The sequence below is a fragment of the Pongo pygmaeus genome, chromosome 4 (assembly GCF_028885625.2).
Source record: "Pongo pygmaeus isolate AG05252 chromosome 4, NHGRI_mPonPyg2-v2.0_pri, whole genome shotgun sequence".
NCBI lineage: Eukaryota > Metazoa > Chordata > Mammalia > Primates > Hominidae > Pongo > Pongo pygmaeus.
In genome coordinates this window covers 162,226,408-162,252,870 of record NC_072377.2, presented here as the reverse complement: position 1 = coordinate 162,252,870, position 26,463 = coordinate 162,226,408, and the positions used below count along the sequence as shown (strand labels likewise).

Here is a 26,463-nt window from a genome sequence, read left to right as displayed (position 1 = left end):
TGCTAGTGTTAAACACTTTAGCATTAGATCCTTTGCGTTCCTTTTGCTTTAAGTTGTCATGTAATGACTTCATTTTTTTCTCAAATCATATTAGAGTCTATATGTATGCCTTTCTTTTTTTATTTTTTTATTATACTTAAACTTCTAGTGTACATGTGTACAACGTGCAGGTTTGTTACATAAGTATACATGTGCCATGTTGGTGTGCTATACCCATTCACTCATCATTTACATTAGGTATTTCTCCTAATGCTATCCCTCCCCCTGCCTCCACCACACAACAGGCCCTGGTGTGTGATGTTCCCCATCCTGTGTCCAAGTGTTCTCATTGTTCATTTCCCACCTATGAGTGAGAATATGCGGTATTTGGCTTTCTGTCCTTGTGATAGTTTGCTCAGAATGATGGTTTCCAGCTTCATCCATGTCCCTACAAAGGACATGAACTCATCCTTTTTCATGGCTGCATAGTATTCCATGGTGTATATGTGCCATATTTTCTTAATCCAATCTATCATTGATGGACATTTGGGTTGGTTCCAAGTCTTTGCTATTTGAATAGTGCCACAATAAACATACATGTGCATGTATCTTTATAGCAGCATGATTTATAATCCTTTAGGTATATACCCAGTAATGGGATGGCTGGGTCAAATGGTATTTCTAGTTCTAGATCCTTGAGGAATCGCCACACTGTCTTCCACAATGGTTGAACTGACAGTGTAAAAGTGTTAGTTCAACCCACCAACAGTGTAAAACTGTTCCTATTTCTTCACATCCTCTCCAGCACCTGTTGTTTCCTGACTTTTGAATGATCACCATTCTAACTGGTGTGAAATGGTTTCTCATTGTGGTTTTGATTTGCATTTCTCTGATGGCCGGTGATGATGAGCATTTTTTCATGTGTCTGTTGGCTGCATAAATGTCTTCCTTTGAGAAGTGTCTGTTCATATCCTTTGCTCACGTTGTGATGGGATTGTTTGATTTTTTCTTGTAAATTTGTTTAATTTCTTTGTCGATTCTGGATATTAGCCCTTTGTCAGATGAGTAGATTGTAAAAATTTTCTCCCATTCTGTAGGTTGTCTGTTCACTCTGGTAGTTTCTTTTGCTGTGCAGAAGCTCTTCAGTTTAATTAGATCCCATTTGTCAATTTTGGCTTTTGTTGCCATTGCTTTTGGTGTTCTAGTCATGAAGTCCTTGCCCATGCCTATGTCCTGAATGGTATTGCCTAGGTTTTCTTCTAGGGTTTTTATGGTTTTAGGTCTAACATTTAAGTCTTTAATCCATCTTGAATTAATTTTTGTACAAGGTGTAAGGAATGGATCCAGTTTCAGCTTTCTACCTATGGCTAGCCAGTTTTCCCAGCACTATTTATTAAATAGGGAACCCTTTCCCCATTTCTTGTTTTTGTCAGATTTGTCAAAGATCAGATAGTTGTAGATGTGTGGTATTATTTCTGAGGGCTCTGTTCTGTTCCATTGGTCTATATCTCTGTTTTGGTACCAGTACCATGCTGTTTTGGTTACTGTAGCCTTGTAGTATAGTTTGAAGTCAGGTAGCCTGATGCCCCCAACTTTGTTCTTTTGGCTTAGGATTGTCTTGGCAATGCAGGCTCTTCTTTGGTTCCATACGAACTTTAAAGTAGTTTTTTCCAGTTCTGTGAAGAAAGTCATTGGTAGCTTGATGGGGATGGCATTGAATCTATAAATTACCTTGGGTAGTATGGCCATTTTCATGATACTGATTCTTCCTATCCATGAGCGTGGAATTTCTTCCATTTGTTTGTATCCTGTTTTATTTTGTTGAGCAGTGGTTTGTAGTTCTCCTTGAAGAGGTCCTTCACATCCCTTTTAAGTTGGATTCCTAGGTATTTTATTCTCTTTGAAGCAATTGTGAATGGGACTTCACTCATGGTTTGGCTCTCTATTTGTCTGTTATTGGTGTATAAGAATGCTCATGATTTTTGCACATTGATTTTGTATCCTGAGACTTTGCTGAAGTTGCTTATCAACTTAAGGAGATTTTGGACTGAGACGATGGGGTTTTCTAAATATACAATCATGTCATCTGCAAACAGGGACAATTTGACTTCCTCTTTTCCTAATTGAATACTCTTTATTTCTTTCTCCTGCCTGATTGCCCTGGCCAGAACTTCCAACACTATGTTGAACAAGAGTGGTGAGAGAGGGCATCCCTGTCTTGTGCCAGTTTTCAAAGGGAATGCTTCCAGTGTTTGCCCATTCAGTATGATATTGGCTGTGGGTTTGTCATAAATAGCTCTTATTATTTTGAGATATGTGCCATCAATACGTAGTTTATTGTGAGTTTTTAGCATGAAGGGCTGTTGAATTTTGTCAAAGGCCTTTTCTGCATCTATTGAGATAATCATGTGGTTTTTGTCTTTGGTTCTGTTTATGTGATGGATTACGTTTATTGATTTGCATATGTTGAACCAGCCTTGCATCCCAGGGATGAAGCCCAGTTGATCATGGTGGATAAGCTTTTTGATGTGCTGCTGGATTCAGTTTGCCAGTATTTTATTGAGGATTTTTGCATTGATGTTCATCATGGATATTGGTCTAAAATTCACTTTTTTTGGTTGTGTCTCTGCCAGGCTTTGGTATCAGGATGATGCTGGCCTCATAAAATGAGTTAGGGAGGCTTCTCTCTTTTTCTATTGTTTAGAATAGTTTCAGAAGGAATGGTACCAGCTCCTCTTTGTACCTCTGGTAGAATTCAGCTGTGAATCCATCTGGTCCTGGACTTTGTTTTGATTGGTAGGCTATTAATTATTGCCTCAATTTCAGAACCTGTTATTGGTCTATTCAGGGGTTTAACTTCTTTCGGTTTAGTCTTGGAGGGTGTATGTGTCCAGGAATTTATCCATTTCTTCTAGATTTTTTAGTTTATTTGTGTAGAGGTGTTTGTAGTATTCTCTGATGGTAGTTTGTATTTCTGTGGGATCGGTGGTGATACCCCCTTTATCATTTTTTTATTGTGTTTATTTGATTCTTCTCTTTTCTACTTTATTAGTCTTGCTAGCAGTCTATCAATTTTGTTGATCTTTTCAAAAAAACAGCTCCTGGATTCATTGATTTTTTTTTTTTTTTTTGAAGGGTTTTTTGTGTCTCTATATCCTTTAGTTCTGCTCTGGTCTTAGTTATTTCTTGCCTTCTGCTAGCTTTTGTATGTGTTTGCTCTTGCTTCTCTAGTTCTTTCAATTGTGAAGTTAGTGTGTCAATTTTAGATCTTTCCTGCTTTCTCTTGTGGGCATTTAGTGTTATAAATTTACCTCTACACACTGCTTTAAATGTGTTCCAGAGATTATGGTATGTTGTGTCTTTGTTCTTATTGGTTTCAAAGAACATCTTTATTTCTGCCTTCATTTAGTTATGTACCCAGTAGTCATTCAGGAGCAGGTTGTTCATTTTCCATGTAGGTGTGCAGTTTTGAGTGAGTTTCTTAATCCTGTGTTCTAATCTGATTGCACTGTGGTCTGAGAGACAGTTTGTTATGATTTCTATTCTTTTACATTTGCTGAGGAGTGCTTTACTTCCAACTATGTGGTCAATTTTGGAATAAGTGTGATGTGCTGAGAAGAATGTATATTCTGTTGATTTTTGGTGGATAGTTCTGTAGATGTCTATTAGATCTGCTTGGTGCAGAGTTGAGTTCAAGTCCTGGATATCCTTGTCAACTTTGTCTTATTGATCTGTCTAATATTGACAGTGGGGTGTTAAAGTCTCCCATTATTATTGTGTGGGAGTCTAAGTGTCTTTGTAGGTCTCTAAAGACTTGCTTTATGAATCCGGGTGCTCCTGTATTTGGTGCATATATATTTAGGATAGTTAGCTCTTCTTGTTGAATTGATCCCTTTACCATTATGTAATGGTCTTTTTTGTGTCTTTTGATCTTTGTTGGTTTAAAGTCTGTTTTATCAGAGACTAGGATTGCAGCACCTGCTTTTTTTTGTTTTCCGGTTGCTTGGTAGATCTTCCTCCATCCCTTTATTTTGACCTATGTGTCTCTGCACATGAGATGGGTCTCCTGAATACAGCACACTTATGGGTCTTGACTCTTTATCCAATTTGCCAGTCTGTGTCTTTTAGTTGGGGCATTTAGCCCATTTACATTTAAGGTTAATATTGTTGTGTGAATTTGATCCTGTCATTATGATGTTAGCTGGTTATTTTGCTCGTTAGTTGATGCAGTTTCTTCCTAGCCTTGACGGTCTTTACAATTTGTCATGTTTTTGCAGTGGCTGGTACCGGTTGTTCCTTTCCATGTTTAGTGCTTCCTTCAGGAGCTCTTGTAAGGCAGGCCTGGTGGTGACAAAATCTCTCAGCATTTGCTTGTCTGTAAAGGATTTTATTTCTCCTTCACTTATGAAGCTTAGTTTGGCTGGACATGAATTCTGGGTTGAAAATTCTTTTCTTTAAGAATGTTGAATATTGGCCCCCACTCTCTTCTGGCTTGTAGAGTTTCTGCCAAGAGATCTGCTGTTAGTCTGATGGGCTTCCCTTTGTGGGTAACCTGACCTTTCCCTCTGGCTGCCCTTAAGATTTTTTTCCTTCATTTCAACCTTGGTGAATCTGATGATTATGTGTCTTGGGGTTGTTCTTGAGGAGTATCTTTGTGCTGTTCTCTGTATTTCCTGAATTTCAATGTTGGCCTGCCCTGCTAGGTTGGGGAAATTCTCCTGGATAGTAACCTGAAGAGTGTTTTCCAACTTGGTTCCATTCTCCCCATCACTTTCAGGTATACTAATCAAATATGGATTTGGTCTTTTCACATAGTCCCATATTTCTTGGAGGCTTTGTTCATTTTTTTTTTAGTTTTTTCTCTAAACTTCTCTTCTCGCTTAATTTCATTCATTTGATCTTCAATCACTGATACCCTTTCTTCCACTTGATGAAATCAGCTACTGAAGCTTATGCATGCATCACATAGTTCTCATGCCATGGTTTTCAGCTCCATCAGGTCATTTAAGGTCTTCTCTGTGCTGAAGAGTTAGCCATTTGTCTAATCTTTTTTCAAGGTTTTAGCTTCCTTGCGATGGGTTCGAACATCCTCCTTTAGCTCAGAGAAGTTTATTACCAATCTTCTGAAGCCTACTTCTGTCAACTTGTCAAAGTCATTATCTGTCCAGGTTTGTTCGGTTGCTGGCGAGGAGTTGCGATCCTTTGGATGAGAAGAGGCGCTCTGGTTGTTAGAATTTTCAGCTTTTCTGCTCTGGTTTCTCCCCATCTTTGTGGTTTTATCTACCTTTGGTCTTTCATGATGGTGATGTACAGATGGGGTTTTTGGTGTGGATGTCCTTTCTGTTTGTTAGTTTTCCTTCTAACAGTCAGGACCCTCAGCTGCAGGTCAGTTGGAGTTTGCTGGACATCCACTCCAGACCCTGTTTTCCTGGGTATTACCAGCAGAGGCTGCAGAACAGCAAATGTTGCAGAACAGCAAACGTTGCTGCCTGATCCTTCCTCTGGAAGCTTCATCTCAGAGGGACACCTGGCTGTATGAGGTGTCAATCAGCCACTACTGGGAGATATCTCCCAGTTAGGCTCCTGAGGGATCAGGGACCCATTTGAGGAGGCAATCTGTCCATTCTCAGATCTCAAACTCCATGCTGGGAGAACCACTGCTCTCTTCAAAGCTGTCAGACAGGGACGTTTAAAAGTCTGCAGAAGTTTTCTGCTGCCTTTTGTTTAGCTATGCCCTGCCCCCAGAGGGGTGGGGTCTACAGAGGCAGGCAGGCCTCCTTGAGCTGAGGTGGTCTCCACCCAGTTCCAGCTTCCCAGTGGCTTTGTTTACCTAGCCAAGCCTCAGCAATGGCAGACGCCCCTCCCCCAGCCTTGCTGCCACCTCGCAGTTTGATCTTGGACTGCTGTGCTAGCAGTGAGCAAGGCTCCGTGGGCATGGGACCCACTGAGCCAGGTGCAGGATATAATATCCTGGTGTGCCATTTACTAAGACCTTTGGAAAAGTGCAGTATTAGGGTGGGAGTGTCCCAATTTTTCCAGGTACCGTCTCTCATGGCTTCCCTTGGCTAGAAAAGGGAATTTCTCAACGCTTTGTGCTTCCTAGTTGAGGCGAAGCCCCGCCCTGCTTCGGCTCACATTCCGTGGGCTGTACCCACTGTCCAACAAGTTCCAGTGAGATGAACCCAGTACCTCAGTTGGAAATGCAGAAATCACCCGTCTTCTACGTCACTCATGATGGGAGCTGTAGACTGGAGCTGTTCCCATTCGGCCATCTTGGAACCATATCCATGTATGCCTTTCTTCTAGCAACTCTGTACTCACATAAAAGCTGCATTTTCAATATAAGATAAAGTATTTTGTACAGAGAAGAAGGTTTTCATGACTCTTGGCATAGCTGCAGCTTTAGCTTCTTTTTTTTAAACAGTGGTCCTAATGTAGGATTCATTTATCTTGAAGTGGTAGACAACCCCAGCTGCAGACCTCAGTCTACGCATATCAAGTAATTGAACTTTTTCTTGTAATGTCAAGACTTTTCTCAGATTCTTGAACACTTCCAGCATCACTAGTGGCATTTTGTATGGGCCTCAGGTTGTTACTGAAGGTTTACAGTATTTCATTAAACATAAGGAAAAATATGTGAGAACTGCTGGAGATCTTTTTACTGCTATATGCAGTTTACTAGAGGGACAAACTGTTCACATGGAGATGCATAGCATCACACAACATTTTAAGCAAATACTCACCATAGTTGGTCTCACTGCAACAACAACAGAAAGTGTCTATGAAATTATTACAACAGTACAGTATGTACTCCAGTTAATTTTATGCAGTTATGATTTCATACCACATCTTTATTTACATTTCTCTTGACTGCAAATGACACAATGTATGGCATGTAAGTGTGTGTGTAAGTTTTCATAAATTTTAACTTTTTCTAATTTCTATATATTTTATGGTAGAAGAGATAAAATAGCACCTATTTATAGTTTATACATTCATAACACTTACTTTTTTATATTTCTAGACTATGCAATACATCTGTGATTATTTTCAAGTTGTTGCAAATCTCGAAAAAGTTTTCCAATAATTTTTTTTTTTAAATCCACATGTGGCTGGGCATGGTGGCTCACGCCTGTAATCCCAGCACTTGGGAAGCTAAGGAGGGTGGATCCCTTGAGTCCACGGGTTCATAAACCATCCTAGGCAACATGGCAAAACCCTGTCTCTACAGAAAATACAAAAAAATTAGCCAGGCGTGATGGCACATGCCTGTGGTCCCAGCTACTTGGGAGGCTGAGGTAAGAGGATCACCTGGGCCTGGGAGGTTGGGGCTGCAGTGAGCCGTGATTACGCCACTGCAATCCAGTCTGGGTGACACAGTGAGACCCTGTCTCAAAAAAAATATAAAAATAAAAATAAAAATCCACATATAAGTGGACCCATGTTGTTCAAGGGTTGACTATACTAGCTTTTGGACTAGTAATAATTTTTAGTCTCTTAAATCATGCAGGAAACAAAGAATGTGGTTACAGATAATTCTTACAAGAATACTAGCTTTAAAAATTGCCCATGTTTTACCTTTGCTGAGATCTTTATTTCTTCATATAGCTTCATGTTATTGTCTAGTGTCCTTTCATTTCAACCTGTAGGACTCCCTCTAGTATTTTTTTTTTTTTTGCAGGGCAGGTCTAGTGGTCACAAACTCCCTCAACTTCTATTTATCTGGGAATCTCTTTTTTTGGTTGTTAAATTTTAATCAAAGCTTGTGTATAAGATTACTTTATTCCTGCATCTTCTCAATTGTTTCTTCCTTGTGTTTGACATTTTCCTTTCCCATTTGGTGAGATTTGGCTTTCTGTTCAAGGATCTTTTTGTGGTCCTTGTCCATTTTTAGCCTAGTGATAACCACCTTGCTGGGGTGAATGCCTATGTGGACAGTTGTGCCATTAGCCTTTTCCTGCTGCACCCATACAGTGTAGATAACATATTTCTTTTATATACCTTTTATATTGGCAAAGTATTGCCAATTTGCTGACCTTTATAGTGTCCTCATACAACCTGAACTTCATCATCCTTTCAGTTGGGCAGGGACCACACGTACTTCTGTCTCAGCTGTTTGGAAAGAGGGGAAGACACCTTCCTGTGAATGGGGGAAGGTGCTTTGAAATGCCTTTTGTGATTCTTCCTTCAGTTGAAAGTCACAAAGGGACTGAACTTTGTTTTGGCTACTCCCACTTCAGTGATGGCTGCAGAAGGGTTATCTGGGAATCTTTCAATATCTCCCTCACTTTTTTTCCCCAATGAAACTTAATTTATTACCCTAAAATGTAAATGACATAAAATTTTCACATGTCATGAAATATTATTCCTGTTAGTTTTTCAACTATTTTAAACTGTACAAATTATTCTTAGCTCATAAGCTGTAGAAAAACGAGTAGCAAGCTGAATTTGGCTCAAGGGCTGCAGTTTGTTGACTCATGAGTTTATTTTTCATTTTTTATTTTTTTTAATTTTACTTTAAGTTCTAGGGTACATGTGCACAACGTGCAGGTTTGTTACATATGTATACATGTGCCATGTTGGTGTGCTGCACCCATTAACTCATCATTTACATTAGGTATATCTCCTAACGCTATCCCTTCCCCCTCCCCCACCCCACAACAGGCCCCAGTGTGTGATGTTCCCCTTCCTGTGTCCAAGTGTTCTCATTGTTTTATCAGAGACTAGGATTGCAACCCCAGCCTTTTTTTGTTTTCCATTTGCTTGGTAGATCTTCCTCCATCCCTTTATTTTGAGCCTATGTGTGTCTCTGCACGTGAGATGGGTCTCCTGAATACAGCACACTGGTGGGTCTTGACTCTTTATCCAATTTGCCAGTCTGTGTCTTTTAATTGGACCATTTAGCCTATTTACATTTAAGGTTAATATTGTCATGTGTGAATTTGATCTTGTCATTATGATGTTAGCTGGTTATTTTACTCATTAGTTGATGCTGTTTCTTCCTAGCATTGAGAGTCTTTACAATTTGTCATGTTTTTGCAGTGGCTGGTACCAGTTGTTCCTTTCCATGTTTAGTGCTTCCTTCAGGAGCTCTTGTAAGGCAGGCCTGGTGGTGATGAAATCTCTCAGCATTTGTTTGTCTGTAAAGGATTTTATTTCTCCTTCACTTATGAAGCTTAGTTTGGCTGGACATGAATTCTGGGTTGAAAATTCTTTTCTTTAAGAATGTTGAATATTATCTCCCACTCTTTTCTGGCTTGTAGAGTTTCTGCCGAGAGATCTGCTGTTAGTCTGATGGGCTTCCCTTTGTGGGTAACCTGACCTTCCTCTCTGGCTGCCCTTAAGATTTTTTCCTTCATTTCAACCTTGGTGAATCTGATGATTATGTGTCTTGGAGTTGCTCTTCTTGAGGAGTATCTTTGTGGTGTTCTCTGTATTTCCTGAATTTGAATGTTGGCTTGCCTTGCTATGTTGGGGAAGTTCTCCTGGACGATATCCTGCAGAGTGTTTTCCAACTTGGTTCCATTCTCCCCATCACTTTCAGGTACACCAATCAGACATAGATTTGATCTTTTCACATAGTCCCATATTTCTTGGAGGCTTTGTTTGTTTCTTTTTACTCTTTTTTCTTTAAACTTCTCTTCTCACTTCATTTCAATCATTTGATCTTCAATCACTGATACCCTTTCTTCCAGTTGATCGAATTGGCTACTGAAGCTTGTGCTTTTGTCACATAGTTCTTGTGCCATGGTTTTCAGCTCAATCAGGTCATTTAAGGAGTTCTCTACACTTGATTATTCTAGTTAGCCATTTGTCTACTCTTTTTTCAAGGTTTTTAGCTTCTTTGTGATGGGTTTGAACTTCCTCCTTTTGCTTGGAGAAGTTTGATCATCTGAAGCCTTCTTCTCTCAACTTATCAAATTCATTATCTGTCCAGCTTTGTCCCATTGCTGGCAAAGAGCTGCATTCCTTTGGAGGGGGAGAGTGCTCTGATTTTTAGAATTTTCAGCTTTTCTGCTCTGTTTTTTCCCCCAACTTTGTGGTTTTATCTACCTTTGGTCTTTCATGATGGTGATGTACAGATGGGGTTTTGGTGTGGATGTCCTTTCTGTTTGTTAGTTTTACTTCTAACAGTCAGGACCCTCAGCTGCAGGTCAGTTGGAGTTTGCTGGAGGTCCACTCCAGACCCTGTTTGCCTGGGTATCAGCAGCGGAGGCTGCAGAACAGCGAATATTGCTGAACAACAAATGTTGCTGCCTGATCTTTCCTACGGAAGCTTTGTTTCAGAGGGGTACCAGGCCGTGTGAGGTGTCAGTCTGGGTGTCTCCCAGTTAGGCTACTCGGGGGTCAGGGACCCACTTGAGGAGGCAGTCTGTCTGTTCTCAGATCTCAAACTCCATGCTGGGTGAACCACTACTCTCTTCAAAGCTGTCAGACAGGGACATTTAAGTCTGCAGAGGTTTCTGCTGCTTTTTGTTTGGCTATGCCTTGCTTGCCCCCAGATGTGGAGTCTACAGAGGCAGGCAGGCTGCCTTGAACTGAGGTGGTCTCCACCCAGTTCCATCTTCCTGGCCACTTTGTTTACCTACTCCAGCCTCAGCAATGGCGGGCGCCCCTCCCCCAGCCTCGCTGCCACCTTGCAGTTTGATCTCAGCCTGCTGTGCTAGCAATGAGCAAGGCTTCGTGGGCATGGGACCCTCTGAGCCAGGTGCGGGCTATAATCTCCTGGTGAGCTGTTTGCTAAGACCGTTGGAAAAGTGCAGTATTAGGGTGGGAGTGACCTGATTTTCCAGGTGCCATCTGTCACTCCTTCCCTTGGCTAGGAAAGGGAATTCCCTGACCCCTTGCACTTCCCAGGTGAGGCAATGCCTCACCCTGATTCAGCTTACGCTAGGTGGGCTGCACCCACTGTCCTGCCCCCACTGTCCAAGGATCCCCAGTGAGATGAACCTGGTACCTCAGCTGGAAATGCAGAAATCACCTGTCTTCTGCGTTGCTTATGCTGGGAGCTGTAGACTGGAGCTGTTCCTATTCAGCCATATTGGAACCACCCCTCGAGTTTTATTTTTTTAAATTTTTTATTTCCATAGGTTATTGGGTAGTGTTTGGTTACATGAGTAAGTCCTTTGGTGGTGATCTGTGAGATTTTGGTGAATGCCCACCAATCAATGAGTGGATAAAGAAACTGTGATTTTTATATATATATATATATATATATATATATGTATCACATATGTATATACGTGTATATATATCACGTATGTATATACGTGTGTATATATATCACGTATGTATATACGTGTGTATATATATCACGTATGTATATACGTGTGTATATATATCACGTATGTGTATATACGTGTGTATATATATCACGTATGTGTATATACGTGTGTATATATCACGTATGTGTATATACGTGTGTATATATCACGTATGTGTATATACGTGTGTATATATCACGTATGTGTATATACCAATCAAATATATACATATATGTATATATATCAGTTTATGAATAATATATGTTTTATATATATATACACACACACACACACACACGTAGATGGAATACTACTCAGCCATAAAAAGGAATGAATTAATGGCATTCACAGCAACCTGGATGAGATTGGAGACTATTATTCTAAGTGAAGAAACTCAGGAATGGAAAACCAAATCTTGTATGTTCTCACTCATAAGTAGGAGCTAAGCTATTAGGATGCAAAGGCATAAGAATGACACAATGGACTTTGGGGGCTCGGAGAAAGTGTGGGAAGGGCGTGAGGGATAAAATATTTCCCGCACTTCTGCAGGACAGTTTTGCTTGATATGAAATTATTGGTTGTCACATTTCTAGAATTGATACATAATATTTGTACATATTAATGTGGTACATGTTATTTTGTTACATGCATAGAATGTGTAATAATAAAGTCCAGGTATATAGGGTATCCATCACCTCAAGTATTGTTTCTTCAGGTTGGGAATATCTCAAGGCCTCTCTTCTAGCTATTTTGGCATGTATAACACATTGTTAATTATAGTCACCCTACTCTGCTATCAAACATTAGAACTTATTCCTTCTATGCAACTGTATGTTTGTATCCATTAACCAACCTCTCTTCATCCCCTTTACCAACATACCTTTCCCAGTCTCTGGTACATATCATTCTACTCTCAGCCTTTATGAGATCAACTTTCTTAGCCTCAATATATGAGTGAGAACATGCAATATTTGTCTTTCTGTGCCTGGCTTATTTCATGTAACATAATGACCTTCAGTTCTATCCATGTTGCTGAAAATGGCATGGTTTCATTCTTTATTTTATGGCCAAATAGTGTCCCATTTTGTATATATCACATTTCATTCATTCATTTATTCATACATTGATGGCCACTTGGGTTGATTCCCTATCTTTGCTATTGTGAATGGTACTGCAATAAATATGAGAGGGCAGGTATCTATTTGATATACTGATTTCTTTTCCTTTGACTAAATTCCCAGTAGTGGAATTGCTGGGTCATATGGTAGCTCTATTTTTAGTTTTCAAAGAACTCTCCATATTGTTTTGCATAGTGGCTATGCTAATCTACATTCCCACTGACAGTGTACAAGAGTTGCCTTTTCTCTGTATCCTTGCCAGCATCTGTTTTTTTAAAAAAAATTTATAAGAGCTATTCTAACTATATCTCATTTTGGTTTCAATGTGCATTTCCCTGGTGAGTAGTGATGAGCTTTTTAAAAATTTCATTTACCTGTTGGCCACTTGTATATCATCTTTTGAGAAATATCTGTTTATATAATTTCTCCACTTTTTCATGTGATTATTATTACTGAGTTGTTTGAGTTGCTTGTATATTCTAGATAATAGCCCTTTGAGGGATGAATAGTTGGCTAATATTTTCTGAAACATTCAACAGATTGTCTCTTCATTTCATTGATTGCGTTGTTTACTGTGCAGAAGCTTTTTAGTTTATGATTGTCTCCCTGTCTTTTTGTGTTTTTATTTGTGTTTATATCTGTGCCTTTGAGGTCTTAGCCATAAAATCTTTGTCTAGATAAATGTCCTGAAGTGTTTTACCTGTTTTCTTCTAGTAGTTTTATATTTTCAGATGTTATATTTAAGCCTTTCATCTAGCTTGAGTTGACATTTATATATAGTGAGAAATAGGGGTCCAGTTTCATTTTTCTGCATATAGACATTCAGTTTTCCCAGCATTACTTATTGAAAAACATGTCCTTTCCCCAGTGCATGTTCTTGGTGTCTTTGTCAAAAATCAGTTGGTTGTAAGTATGTGACTTTTTCTGTGTTCTCTGTTTTGCTTCATTGGTCTATGTGTCTGTTTTTATACCAATACTTGCTGTTTTGGTTACTGTAGCCTTGTAATATATTTTGAACCAGGTATGATGCCTCCAGCTTTGTTCTTTTTATTTGGGAGGACTTTGACTATTCTGGCTCTTTTTTGGTTTCATTTGAATTCTAGGATTATTTTTTCTATTTCTGTGAAAAATGACATTGGTATTTTGATAGAGATGGCATTGAATCTGTAGATTGCTTTGGGTAGTATGGTCATTTTAACTATGTTAACTCTTCTGATTCATGAGCATGGGATGTCTTTCTATTTGTGTCCTCTTTAATTTCTTTCAACAGAGTCTTGAAGTTTTCCTTGTAAAGGTCTTTTGCTTCCTTGGTTAAATTTATTCCTAGGTATTATTTTTTTGGAGCCATTGTAAATGGGATTGCTTTTTTGATTTATTTCTCAGTTTATTATTGGTGTTTAGGAATGCTGTTGATTTTTGTAAGTTGATTTTATATCCTATTTTGCTAAACTTACTTATGAATATAAGTTTTTCCATAAAGTTTTAAGTTTTTTTCTAGATATAAGATCATGTTATCTGCAGAGGAACAACTTGACTTCCTCTTTCCACATTTTTATTTTTTTTAATTTTTTTTTTTTAGACAGGGTCTTACCCTGTCACCCAGGCTGGAGTGCAGTGGTACAATCTCAGCTCACTGCAACCTGTGCCTCCCAGGTTCAAGCAGTTCTCCTGCCTCAGCCCCCCGGGATAGCTGGGATTACAGGCACCTGCCACCACACCTGTCAAATTTTTGTATTTTTTTAGTAGAGACGGTTTCACCATGTTGGCCAGGCTAGTCTCGAACTCCTAACCTCAGGTTATCCTCCCACCTTGGCCTCCCAAAATGCTGGGATTACAGGTGTGAGCCACTGCACCTGGCCTATGTCTTTTATTTATTTTTCTTACCTGATTGCTCTGGCTAGGACTTCCAGTGCTATGTTTAATAAGAGTGGTGAAAGTGAACATTCTTGACTTGTTTCAGTTTTCAGAGAAAAGGTTTTCAGCTTTTTCCCATTCAGTGTGGTGTTAGATGTGGACTTGTTGTATATGGCCTTTATTATGTTGAGGTATGTTCCTTCTGTGCCTACTATGTTGGAATTTTTTATCATTAAGGGATGTTGAATTTTATCAATGCTTTTTCTCCATTTACTGAGACATGGTTTTTGTCTTCCTTTCTGTTGGTGTGATATATTATGTTTAACTTGTATATGTTGAACCATCCTTGCATCCTTGGGATAAATTCCACTAGATCACGGTGTATTGTGTTTTTGATGTTGGATTTAGTTTGCTTAGTATTTTGAGGATTTTTGTCTCTGTTAATCAGGGATATTGGCTTGTGGTTTTCTCTTTCTTTTTAATTAGGGAAAACTTTGAATGAATTAGGGAAATTTTCTTCCTTCTCAATTTTTTGCAACAGTTTGAGGAAAATTGGTATTAAATCTTCTTTGTAAGTTTGGCAGAATTCAACAGTGAAGCCATGCAGTCCTGCACTTTTTTTTTGTTGACAGACTTTTTATTACTGGTTCAATTTCATTTCTCATTGTTGGTCTGTCTGGGTTCTCTATTTCTTCCTGACTCAATCTTGGTAGGTTTTGTGTGTCCAGGAATTTATCAGTTTTCTATTAGTTATTTATAATTTCTGATCTTTTATATTTCTGTGGTATGTCTCCTATTGTAATGTCTCCTTTTTTGTTTCTTTTAGATTTGGGGGTATATGTGAAGGTTTGTTACATAGATGAACATGTGTCATGGGGGTTTGTCATACATATATTTCATTACCTAAGAAGCCAGTAACAATAGTTACCTTTTCTGCTCTTCTCCCTCCTCCCAACCTCCCTGCTCAAGTAGACCCCAGTGTCTATTGTTTTCTTCTTTGTGTTAGTAAGTTTTTAATTATTTAGCTCCCACTTATAAGTGAGAACATGCAGCATTTGGTTTTCTGTTCCTGTGTTGGTTTACTAAGGTTAATGGCCTCCAGCTCCATCCATGTTCCCACAAAAGACATGATCTCATTGTTTTTTATGGCTGCGTAGTATTCCATAGTGTATATGTACCTCATTTTCTTTATCCAGTCTGTCACTTATGAGCATTTGATTCCATGTATTTGCTATTGTGAATAGTGCTGCAATGAACATTTGCATACATGTGTCTTTATGGTAGAATGACTTAATATTCTGCTGGGTATGTACCCAGTAATGGGATTGCTGGGTCTAATGGTAGTTCTGCTTTTAGCTCTTTGAGGAATTAACATACTGCTTTCTACAATGGTTGAACTAATTTACACTTTCATCAACAGTATATAAGTGTGTGCTTTTCTCCAAAACCTCACCAGTATCTGTTGTTTTTTGCATTTTTAATAATATCTATTCTGACTGGTGTGAAGTAGTATCTCATTATGGTTTTATTTGCATTTCTCTAATCAGTAATATTGAGCTTTTTTCTTTTTTTTAAAGTTTTTTATTCTTTAAGTCTTTTTAAATATGTTTGTTGGCTGCATGTATGTCGTCTTTTAAGAAATATCTGTTCATATCCTTTGCCCACTTTTTAATAGGGTTGTTTTTTCTTATAAATTTAAGTCCCTCATAGATGCTGGATATTAGACCTTTGTCAGATGCATAGTTTGCAAAAATTTTCTCCCATTTTAGATTGGCTGTTTACTCTGTTAATAGTTTCTTTTGCTGTGCAGTATCTCTTAAGTTTAATCAGACCCACTTGTCAAATTTTGTTTTTGTTGCAATTGCTTTTGGTGTCTTTGTCATGAAATCTGCCTGTTCCTGTGTCCAGGATGGTATTGCCTAGGTTGTCTTCTGGGGTTTTTATAGTTTTGGGTTTTACATTTAAGTCTTTAATCCATCTGGAATTAATTTTTGTGTATGATGTGAGCAAGGGGTCCAGCTTCAGTCTTCTGCATACGGCTAGCTAGTTATCCCAGCACCGTTTATTGACAAGGGAGTCTTTTCCCCATTGCTTGTTTTTTGTCAGCTTTGTTGAAGATCAGATTGTCGTAGATGTGTGGTCCTATTTCTGGGCTGTCTATTCTGTTCCCTTGGTCTATGTGTCTGTGTTTTGTACCAGCACCATGCTGTTTTGGTTACTGTAGCCTTGTAGTATAATTTGAAGTCAGGTAACATGATGCCCCCATCTATTTTCTTTTTCCTTAGGGATGCCTTAGCTGTTCAGGCTCTTTTTTTGGTTCCATATGAATTTTAAGATAGTTTTTTCCAGTTCTATGAAATGTCATTGGTAGTGTGATAGGAATAGCATTGAATCTGTAAATTGCTCTGGGCAGTGTAGCCATTTTAATGGTATTGATTTTTCCTATTCATGAACATGGGATGTTTTCCCATTTGTTTTTGTCTTCTCTGATTTCTTTGAGCAGTGTTTTGTAATTCTCATTGTAAAGCTCTTTCATCTTCCTGGTTAGCTGTATTCCTAAGTATTTTATTTTTGTGGCAATTGTGAATGAGATTACATTTCTGATTTGTCTCTCAGTTTGGCCATTGTTGGTGTATAGGAATACTAATGATTTTTGTACGTGGAATTTTGTATCCTGCAACTTTGAAGTTATTTATCAGCTTAAGGAGCTTTTGGGCTGACACTATAGGATTTTCTAGATACAGAATCATGTCATCTGCAAACAGATGTTTGACTTTCTCTCTTCCTATTTCAGTGTCCTTTCTTTCTCTTGCCTAATTCCTCTGGCTAGGACTTCCAACACTATGTTAAACAGAAGTGGTGAGAGACAGCATTCTTGTCTTGTGCCAGTTTTCAAGGGGAATACTTCCAGCTTTTGCCCACTCAATGTAATGTTGGCTGTAAGTTTGTCATAGATGGCCCTTATTATTTTGAGGTATGTTCCTTCAATACCTAGTTTGAGAAGTTTTAACATGAAGGAGTATTGAATTTTATCAAAAGTCTTTTCTGTGTCTATTGAGATAATCATGTGGTTTTTGTCTTTAGTCCTGTTTATGTGATAAATCACATTTTTTGATTTTGCCTATGTTGAACCAACCTTGCATCCCAGGGATGAAGCCTACTTAATCATGGTGGATTAGCTTTTTGATATGCTGCTGTATTCGGTTTGCAAGTATTTTGTTGAGTATTTTTGCATCAATGTTCATCAAGGATATTGGCCTGAAGTTTTCTTTTTTTGTTGTTGTGTCTCTGCCAGGTATCAAGATGATACTGGCCTCATAGAATGAGTTGGGGAGGAGTCATTCCTTGTCAAATTTTTTGGAATAGTTTCTGTAGGAATGGTACCATCTCTTTTTTTGTACATCTGGTAGAATTCGTCTGTGAATCCATCCAGTCGCATGATTCTTTGAAAGCCCAGGACTGGTTGGTTGGCTTTTTATTACTGGTTGGTTGATAGGCTATTTATTACTGATTCGATTTTGGAGCCTGTTATTAGTCTGATCAGGGAATCAATTTCTTCCTAGCTCAGAAGTGGGAGGGTGTAGGCTGTTTGTTTCCAGAAATTTATCCATCTCATCTAGGCTTTGTAGTTTGTGTGCATAGAGGTGTTTGTAGTAATTTCTGAGGGTGGTGGTTTTTTGTTTTTTTCTCCCCCCTTTTTTTTGGAGATAGAGTCTCGCTCTTTTGCCCAGGCTGGAGTGCAGTGGTGCAATCTCGGCTCATTGCAACCTTTGCCTCCCAGGTTCACACAATTATCCTGTCTCAGCCTCCTGAGTAGCTGGGATTACAGACATGCACCACCATGCCTGGCTAATTTTTCTGTTTTTTAGTAGAGACGGGCTTTCACCATGTTGGCCAGGCTGGCCTCAAATTCCTGACTTCAAATGATCCACCTGCCTCAGCCTCCCAAAGTTCTGGGATTACAGGCATAAGCCACTGTGCCTGGCTTGTTTCTGATTGTTGTTTGTATTTCTGTGGGGTCAGTAGTAACATTCCCTTTGTCATTTCTAATTGTGTTTATTTGGATCTTCTGTTTTCTTTGTTATTCTTCTAGCTAGTGACCTATCTATTAATTTTTTCAAAAAACCATATCCTGGATTAATTGATCTTTTGAGTGGTTTTTCATGTCTCAATTTGTAGTTCAGCTCTGATTTTTATTATCTTCTGCTAGCTTTGGAGCTGATTTGTTCTTCCTTCTCTAATTCTTTCAGTTGTGAAGTTAGGTTAATTTAAGATCTTTCTAACTTTTTGATGAGGGTATTTAGTGCTATGAATTCCCCTCTTAACAGTGCCTTAGCTGGGTCCCAGATATTCTGGTATGTTTTATCTTTGTTCTTATTATTTTCAAAGAACTTCTTGATTTCTGCCTTAATTTCATTATTTATCCAAAAGTCATTCAGGAGCATGCTGTTTAATTTCCATGTAATTGCATGGTTTTGAGCGATTTTCATTGTCTTCTATTTTTATTGTGCTGTGGTTTGAGAGTGTGTTTCATATGATTTTGGCTCTTTTACACTTGTTGAGGATTGTTTTATATCCAATTATGTGGTTGATTTTAGAGTATGTGCCGTTTGATAATGAGAATAATGTATATTCTGTTGTTTTGGGGTGGAGAGTTCTGTAAAGGTCTAACAGATTAATTTGGTCCAGTGTTGAGGTTAGGTCCCAAATATCTTGTTAATTTTCTGCCTCAATGATCTGTCTAATACTGTCAATGGAGTGCTGAAGTATCCTACTATTATTGTGTAGGAGTCAGTCTCTTTGTAGATATCTAAGAACTTGCTTGATGAATCTGGATGCTCCTGTGTTGGTTGCATATATAGTTAGGATTGTTAGTTCTTATTAAATTGAACCTTTACCATTATGTAATGCCCTTCTTTGTGTTTTTTGATCTTCATTGGTTTGAAATCTGTTTTGTCTGTAGTTAGGATTGCAACCTTTGCTTTTTTGTTTTCCATTTGCTTGGTAGATTTTCCTCTGTTCCTTCATTTTGAGTCTATGAGTGTCATTACATGTGAGATGTCTCTTAAAGGCAGCATACCATAGGGTCTTGCTTTTTTATCCAGCTTGCCACTCTGTGCCTTTTAAGAGGGCATTTAGCCCACTTCCATCCAAGGTTAGTATTGATATGTATGGATTTGATTATGTCATTGTGCTGTTAGTTGCTTAAGATGTTGGCTTTTGTGTGTTTGCTTATAGTTTTTGTATTAGCTGATAGCAGTCTTTCCTTTCTATATTTAGTGCTGCTTTCAAGATCTCTCATATGGCAGGTCTGGTGGTAATGAATTCCCCCAACATTTTGTTATCTGAAAAGGATTTTATTTCTCCTTCACTTAGGAAGGTTAGTTTGGCTGGATATAAAATTCTTGGTTGAAGACTTTTTTCTTTAAGAATGTTGAATATAAGCCCCCCAATATCTTCTGGCATGTAGGGCTTTATCTGAGAGGTCTGCTGTTAGCCTAACAGGGTTCCTTTTGTAGGTGACCTGCCCTTTCTCTCTAGCTGTGTTTAATATTCTTTCTTTCATTGTGACCTTGGAAAATCTGATTATGTGTCTTGGGGATGATCATCATGTATAGAATCTTTCAGAAGTATTTTCTGAATTTGACTGTTGGCCTCTCTAGCAAGGTTGGGGATATTTTCATGGATGATATCCTCAAATATGTTTTCCAATTTGTTTGCTTTCTCCCCCTCCCTTTCATGGATGCCGATGATTCATAGATTTGGTCTCTTTACATAATCCCATACTTCTCAGAGGTTTTGTTTGTTTTATAATTTTTTAAAAAATTTTTGTCTGAAAATTTTAGAGACTTAGTCTTCAAGTTCTGAGATTCTTTCCTCAGCTTGGTTTATTCTTGTGATCACTTGTGATCACATTGTGAAATTCTGGTATTATGTTATTCAGCTCTGTCAGACCCATTAGGTTCTTTTTTATACTAGCTATTTCATCCTTCAGCTTCTGTATTGCCTTATTGTGATTCTTATTTTCCTTGAATTGGGTTTTTCTGTCCGCCTGAATCTTCATGATTTTTGTTCCTATCTATATTCTGAACTCTATTTCTGTCATTCCAACCAGTTTGGCCTGGTTAAAAACTCTCGTTGGAGAACTGGTGCAGTCATTTGGAGGACATATGACACTCTGGTCATTTGAGTAACGGGGGTTCTTCTGATGGTTCTTTCTCAGCTCTTTGTGTGGGTGTTCTTTTAACTGCAGTGTAGCCTGACTGCAGTAAAAAGGCTTTTTTTCTGGATGTTTTCACCAGGCCAAGGCTTTGTGCAGGGTCTTTATTTGAAACTGACTTCTTGTCTCTGGTTTCAGATGGGGTATGTTAGTGAGGTATCTTTGGTGTTGAAGCTTTGAGGTGTAATCCAGCAGGTGGCTCTTAGGCTTATTGGTCAGTTGGTAGACTCTTGCTCAGTTGTATTTCCTCACATTGCAGCTGTGTTCCCTCTCAATGTTCTGAAAGTGTGGGTTCTTTCCCCCTTGAGTGCTGACTATAGATGACCACTTGGCACTCCTGGGCTGCCCACTGCAGCTCTGGGTTGATCTCAGTGTTTGTTTCTCTTCCCCAACTTGGAGGCAGCAAAGGAAGGGATTTTAGTAGTGGTTGTGGTCAAGGGTCGTTTGCTTGTCTCCTGAGGGCTCTACCCCAGAGAAATGAGGGTCAGCAATGGCTCAGTGCAATCAGCCCAGGATGGAGAGTTTGTGCTACAGGCCTAAGCCATGGGTTCCCTGTCTGGTGACAAGCAGTGAGGGGTAGAAGGGGTGAGATTGGATCAATGGGATATGGAGTGGACTCCCCTCCTTAGATTGACTGCAGCTTGTTGGATGTGTGGATGAGGCACTTAAGGTCTTTGCTCCTTCATTAGTCTGAGGGTGGCAAGGGCAGTTTCACTGCAGAGGCAGTGACAGAGAGGCTTTCAATTGCCCCTGGAAGAGTCTGACCACTTTTCCATAGGGCTGCTGCAGTATGCTTGGGTTCACTCCAGTCCCTAGTCACCTTGGATTTTCTAGTACTGAGAGGTATCACCAGTAAGGCTGAAAAACAGCAAAGATGGCAGCCTGTTTCTCCCCCTGGGAGCTTTGTTTCAGGGAGGTACGGGCCTGTTGCTGGCCCAAAGACACCTGCAGGAAGTAGCTGGAGACGCAGGTTGGGAAGTCCTGCTCAATGAGGGGGAATGGGGATGATCAGGGACCCCCTTAAAAAAGCAGTCTGGCAACATTTTGGTAGAGCAGCTGTGCTGTGCTGGGGGTCTGCTTCAGTGCCTTCCCCGGTTACCTCAGACACTCTGAAGTCCAAAGGCTGGAATGGCTAAGTCGCCCAAACAGCAAAGATAGTGGTTCACCCCTCCCTCTGGAGCTCTATCCCAGAGAGATTAAAAATCTTTGTTCACTGGAGAAACATCAAGTGGGGTGGCTGGAGGACCCAGTTGGGAGGTCCTGCCCAATGAGGAGGAGCAGGATCAGGGATCCACTTAAAAAAGCAGTCTGGCCATGTTTTGGTAGAGCTGTGCAGTGCTGAGAGATCCCTTCTACCCCCAGTCGGCTTGGGTTCTCTAAAGTCTGAAGGCTGGAACAGCTATGTCACTCAAACAGCAAAGATGGTGACCTGTCCCCTGCTCTGACAGCACCATCTCCAGCAAAATTCCAATCTCTGTCAGCTGGAGACCACTGGTGGCATTGGTTGGAGGGCCCAACCTAGGAGATCCTGCCCAGTGAGGAGGTCTGGCATCAGTTACCTGCTTAAAGCAGCAGTCAGGCCATGTTTTGGTAGAGCAGCTGTGCTGTGCTGGGGGATCCCTTTCATCCCTGGTCAGCTTGAACACTCCAAAGCCTGAAGGCTGGAATGGCTAAGGTACCCAAACCACAAAGATGGCAGCCTGCCCTTCCCACCAGGAGCTACTTCTTAGGGAGGTGCAATGCCACTACTGGAGGCTGGCTGGAATTCCAAGCCAGTGGGTCTTACCTTGTGAGGTGCTGTGGAAGTGGGCCTGCAGGCTACTGCTGCTCAGCCCCCTGGATTCTGCCTCTTTCCTGGGATTATGTATGGGGGTCTAACCTCCCACTTTGCTGGAGCTGCAGCTACTTTTGCCAGAAAGCCTGAGTATCTAAAACTTCAGTTTCCACACATGCCTGAGTGGCTGCAATGCTGAGGCTCCACATAGCTCTGTCTGTCAGACTGAAGGCCTTGGTGGAGTGGGTTCACAAGGACATCTCCTGACCTGAGGGTTGCAAAGATCCTTGGGAGAAGCATGGTTTCCCGGGGTCACTCATTCACTCACTGCTTTCCTGGGTGGGGGAGATTCCCCTAGTTCCATGTTGCTCCCTGTTGGACTGTTGTCCTGTCTTTTTTTTGTTTTTTGAGACAGAGTCTTGCTCTGTCCTCAGGCTGCAGGGCAGTGGCGCAATCTTGGCTCACTGCAAGCTCCACCTCAGCTTCCCAAGTAGCTGGGACTACAGGCGCCCGCCACCACACCCGGCTAATTTTTTGTATTTTTAATAGAGATGGGGTTTCACTGTGTTAGCCAGCATGGTCTCCATCTCCTGACCTCATGATCTGCCCACCTTGGCCTCCTAAAGTGCTGGGATTACAGGCATGAGCCACCACACTGGCCCTGTCTTGCTTGTCGTTATTCTCCATGGGTCAGGTTGTTTCCTTGATTAGTCCCAATGCGAGTAATTGGATGTTTCAGTTGAAGGTGTTGTATTTACTTGCCCCTTCCATTCCTCTCTGTGAAAGCCACACAAATTAGCTGCTTCTAGTTGGCCATCTTGGCCACTCCTCACTCTTTTTTTGTTTCTGACTTTGAGTCTTCTTTTTTTTTTTTTGGTTAGTCTAGTTAATGGTTTATCAGTTTTTATCTTCTTAAAAAAAAAACAACTATCTTTTCATTGACCCTTTGTAGCTTTAGTTTATATTTTGCTTAGTTCCACTTTGATCTTTATTATTTCTTTCCTTCTACTAATTTTGGGTTTGGTTCTTGCTTTTCTAGTTCCTTGAGGTGCATTGTTAGATTGCTTTAATTCCTTCTACTTTTCTGATATAAGCATTTATTGCTATAAACTTCCTTCTTAGCACTGCTTTTGCTGTGTCCCATAGGTTTCGGTATGTTGTATATCAATTCATTTCTTTTAAGCAGTTTTTTGATTTCCTCCTTAATTTCTTATTGGACCTAGGTGGTTATTCAGGAGCATATTGTTTACTTTCTATGTATTTGTATAGTTTTCCAAAGTTTCTCTTGTTATCAACTTCTAGTTTTATTCCATTGTGATCAGAGAAGATAATTAATAGATTTTGATTTAGAAAAATTGTTGAGACTTGTTTTGTATCCTAACAAATGGTCTCTCCTGGAGAACGTTCTATGTGCTAATGAGAAGAATATGTATTCTGTAGTTCTTGGTTGCAATGTTCTTAAATGGCTCTTAGGTCCATTTGGTCTGAAGTACAGTTTAAATCCAGTATTTCTTTAATTTTCTTTCTAAATAATCTGTCTAAAGCTGAGAGTGGGGTGTGGAAGTCCCCAGCTATTATTGTGTTGGTGTCTATTTCTTCCTTAAAATCTAATAGTATATCTTGAGTACTCTCATGTTGGGTGCATATATGTTTAGAATTATTTGATCCTGGTCCTTGCTTGATCCCTGTATCATTAGATAATGACCTTCTTTGTCTCTTCTTCACTGTTTTTGACCTAATATGTTTTATCTAAGTATAGCTACTCCTGATTGTTTTGTCTTTTTCCATCTCTTTACTTTCAGTCTGTGTCTTTTACAAGTGAGATGAGTTTCTTGTAGGCAGCATACAAGTGGGTCATTTAAATAAATAATCCATTCAGACATTCTGTCATTTAAGTGAAAAGTTTAATCTGTTTACATTCAAGGCTATTATGTGAGGGTTTATTCTTGTCATTTTATTAATTGATTTCTGGTTGTTCTATATATTCTTCCTTTCTTTCTCTCTTTTTATCATTGTGGTTTGATTTTTTTTTTTTGTAGTAGTGGTAACATTTGAGTTTTTTCTTTTCCTTATGTGTATGTTTGCCCTACCAGTAGGCTTTATACTTCCATGTGTCTTCAGAATTGTAGAAGGCATTGTCCTTTCACTTCCAGGTGTAGGACTGACTTAAGCAATTCTTATAGGACTGATCTAGTGGTGATGAATTTCTTCAACTTCAGCTTGTCTGGGAAGACTTTTCTCCTTCATTTTTTAAAGACAAATTTACTGGGTATAATATGCTTGACTGGCAGGTTTTTTTCCTTCAGCACTTTGAAGGTATCATTTCATTCTCTTGGCCTGTGAGGATTCTGCCGAGAAATCCATCGTTAGTCTGATGAGGGTTCCCTAGTAAACAACTAGATCATTTTCTTTTGCTGTTTTTATAATTCTCTTCTTTGACTTTTGACAGTTTGACTATAATGTGCTGTGGAGAAGGCTCTTTTAAATTGTATCTGACTGGAGATTTCTGAGATTCCTAATATCTGGATGTCTAAATCTCTTGCTAGACTTGAAGTTTTTCAGCTATTATTTTGTAAAATAGGTTTTTCACCCCTTTGGTTTTCTCTTTGGCTTCTGGTATACTGAATATTAGAATATTTGGTTGCTTTATGTTGTCCCATATATCACATAGGCTTTGCTAATTTTTTCTTTATTTTTATCTGACTGGGTTATTTCAAAAGACCCATCTTCCAGTTCTGAAATTCTTTCATCTGCTTTATCTAGTCTGTTGAAGCTTTAGAATGTATTTTGTATTTCATTCAATGAATTCTTGTGTTACAGAATTTTTGTTTTGGATTTTTTTTTTAATGTCCATCTCTTTGGTAAACTAATATCCTAATTTGATTTTTTTTCCTGATTTCTTTGTATTGTATTTGAGTTATCTTGTATCTCACTGAGCTACTTTAATATCATTGTTTTGGATTCTTTAGTATTTCTTATGTTTCTTTTTCATTGGAATCTGTTGCTGGAAAGTTATTGTGTTCCTCCAGAGGTATCTTATTTCCTTTCTTTCTCATATTCCTTGTGTCCTTATGTTATCTGCACAACTGGTGTAATAGTTGCTTCTTCCAATTTTTTGGATTTACTTTCATAGGGGAGGACTTTTTCCTGAAAATGTATCTACAGTGTTGGTTGAGTAGAAAACTTTGGCTTTGATTCTGGGTGCATGCTACTATGTAATCTCCATATGATTTATTTGGGTGTAAACAGTGTCAGTTGTGTCTGTGATTTTCTCTGTGGCTTAGGGTATGGTTATTAGTAGTAGCTATGGTGAAGTTTTGCTGGGGACAGGATGTCACATGGACCAGTCCTCAGGCCCCAGTAGTGGCATCTGTAGGCCAAATGTACTTGTCCTTGGGCCCCAAGGTGGTGTACACTGGCACTAGTGTTAGTGGGTCTAGTGGGCCAACTCTTAGGTCTCCTTTTGGCCTGGCTCAGGTGTCAGCTGTGGCAGCAGAGGGCAGGGCAGGTGAGTAGATTCTCAAGTCCCCTAGGTGTAGTGGGCATAGCATGAGCAATTGGCAGTAGCAGTGGTTGGACAATTTTCTGGCTATCAAGTGGTCCATGCTAGTGTTGGTGGTGGCTATGATACGCTTGTAGGTGGTACATGTGGGTGGGTACTAGGTGTGGTGGTAGTGGCAGGTTGGGTGAGCCTGTTTTCAGCCCCCTGAAAGGAATACTCACATGCCAGTGGTGGTGGATGGGGCAGGGTGATTTCCAGGCCCCTGGATGGTGTGCTTGGGCACTGAGCAGGGATTGTAGCCAGACTGGGCAGGCATGTCTTTAGGCCCCCCAGTGGTATGTGCAGGTGCTGGCTATGATAGGCGGGAGCAGGGTGATCCCTAGGCTCCCAGAAGAATGCTTGGGTGGAGGTGGCAGCTGCACTGTGGCCTTGCTCCTGGGGAGGGTGGGGTTGGTTTAAGTGGCAGCAGCCATAAATTGGTGCCTGAGGAGCTCATACTTTGCCCTAAGGTGCTGGCTATTTACAGGGTAGCCTTTCCTCAGGATGCTCTTATTTTATTGCTATATTTTATTTTAGTTTTTCAGAGACGGGGCTTAGCTTTGTTACTCAGACTATAGTGCAATGGTGTGATCATAGCTCATTATAACTTCGAGCTCCTGGGCTCAAGTGATTCTCCTGCCTCAGCCTCCTGAGTAGTTAGGACAGCAGGTACACACCACCATGAGTATCTAACTTTATTTTTTTAAAGACAG

At 39.7% G+C, this 26,463-nt stretch overlaps 1 pseudogene; it reads right to left on the bottom strand.

Annotated features, from left to right (window-relative positions):
- Positions 1 to 7,759: 7,759 nt before the first annotated feature.
- LOC129036264 (large ribosomal subunit protein uL24-like) lies at positions 7,760 to 22,573 on the bottom strand (annotated as a pseudogene).
- Between the last annotated feature and the right edge of the window lie 3,890 nt (positions 22,574 to 26,463).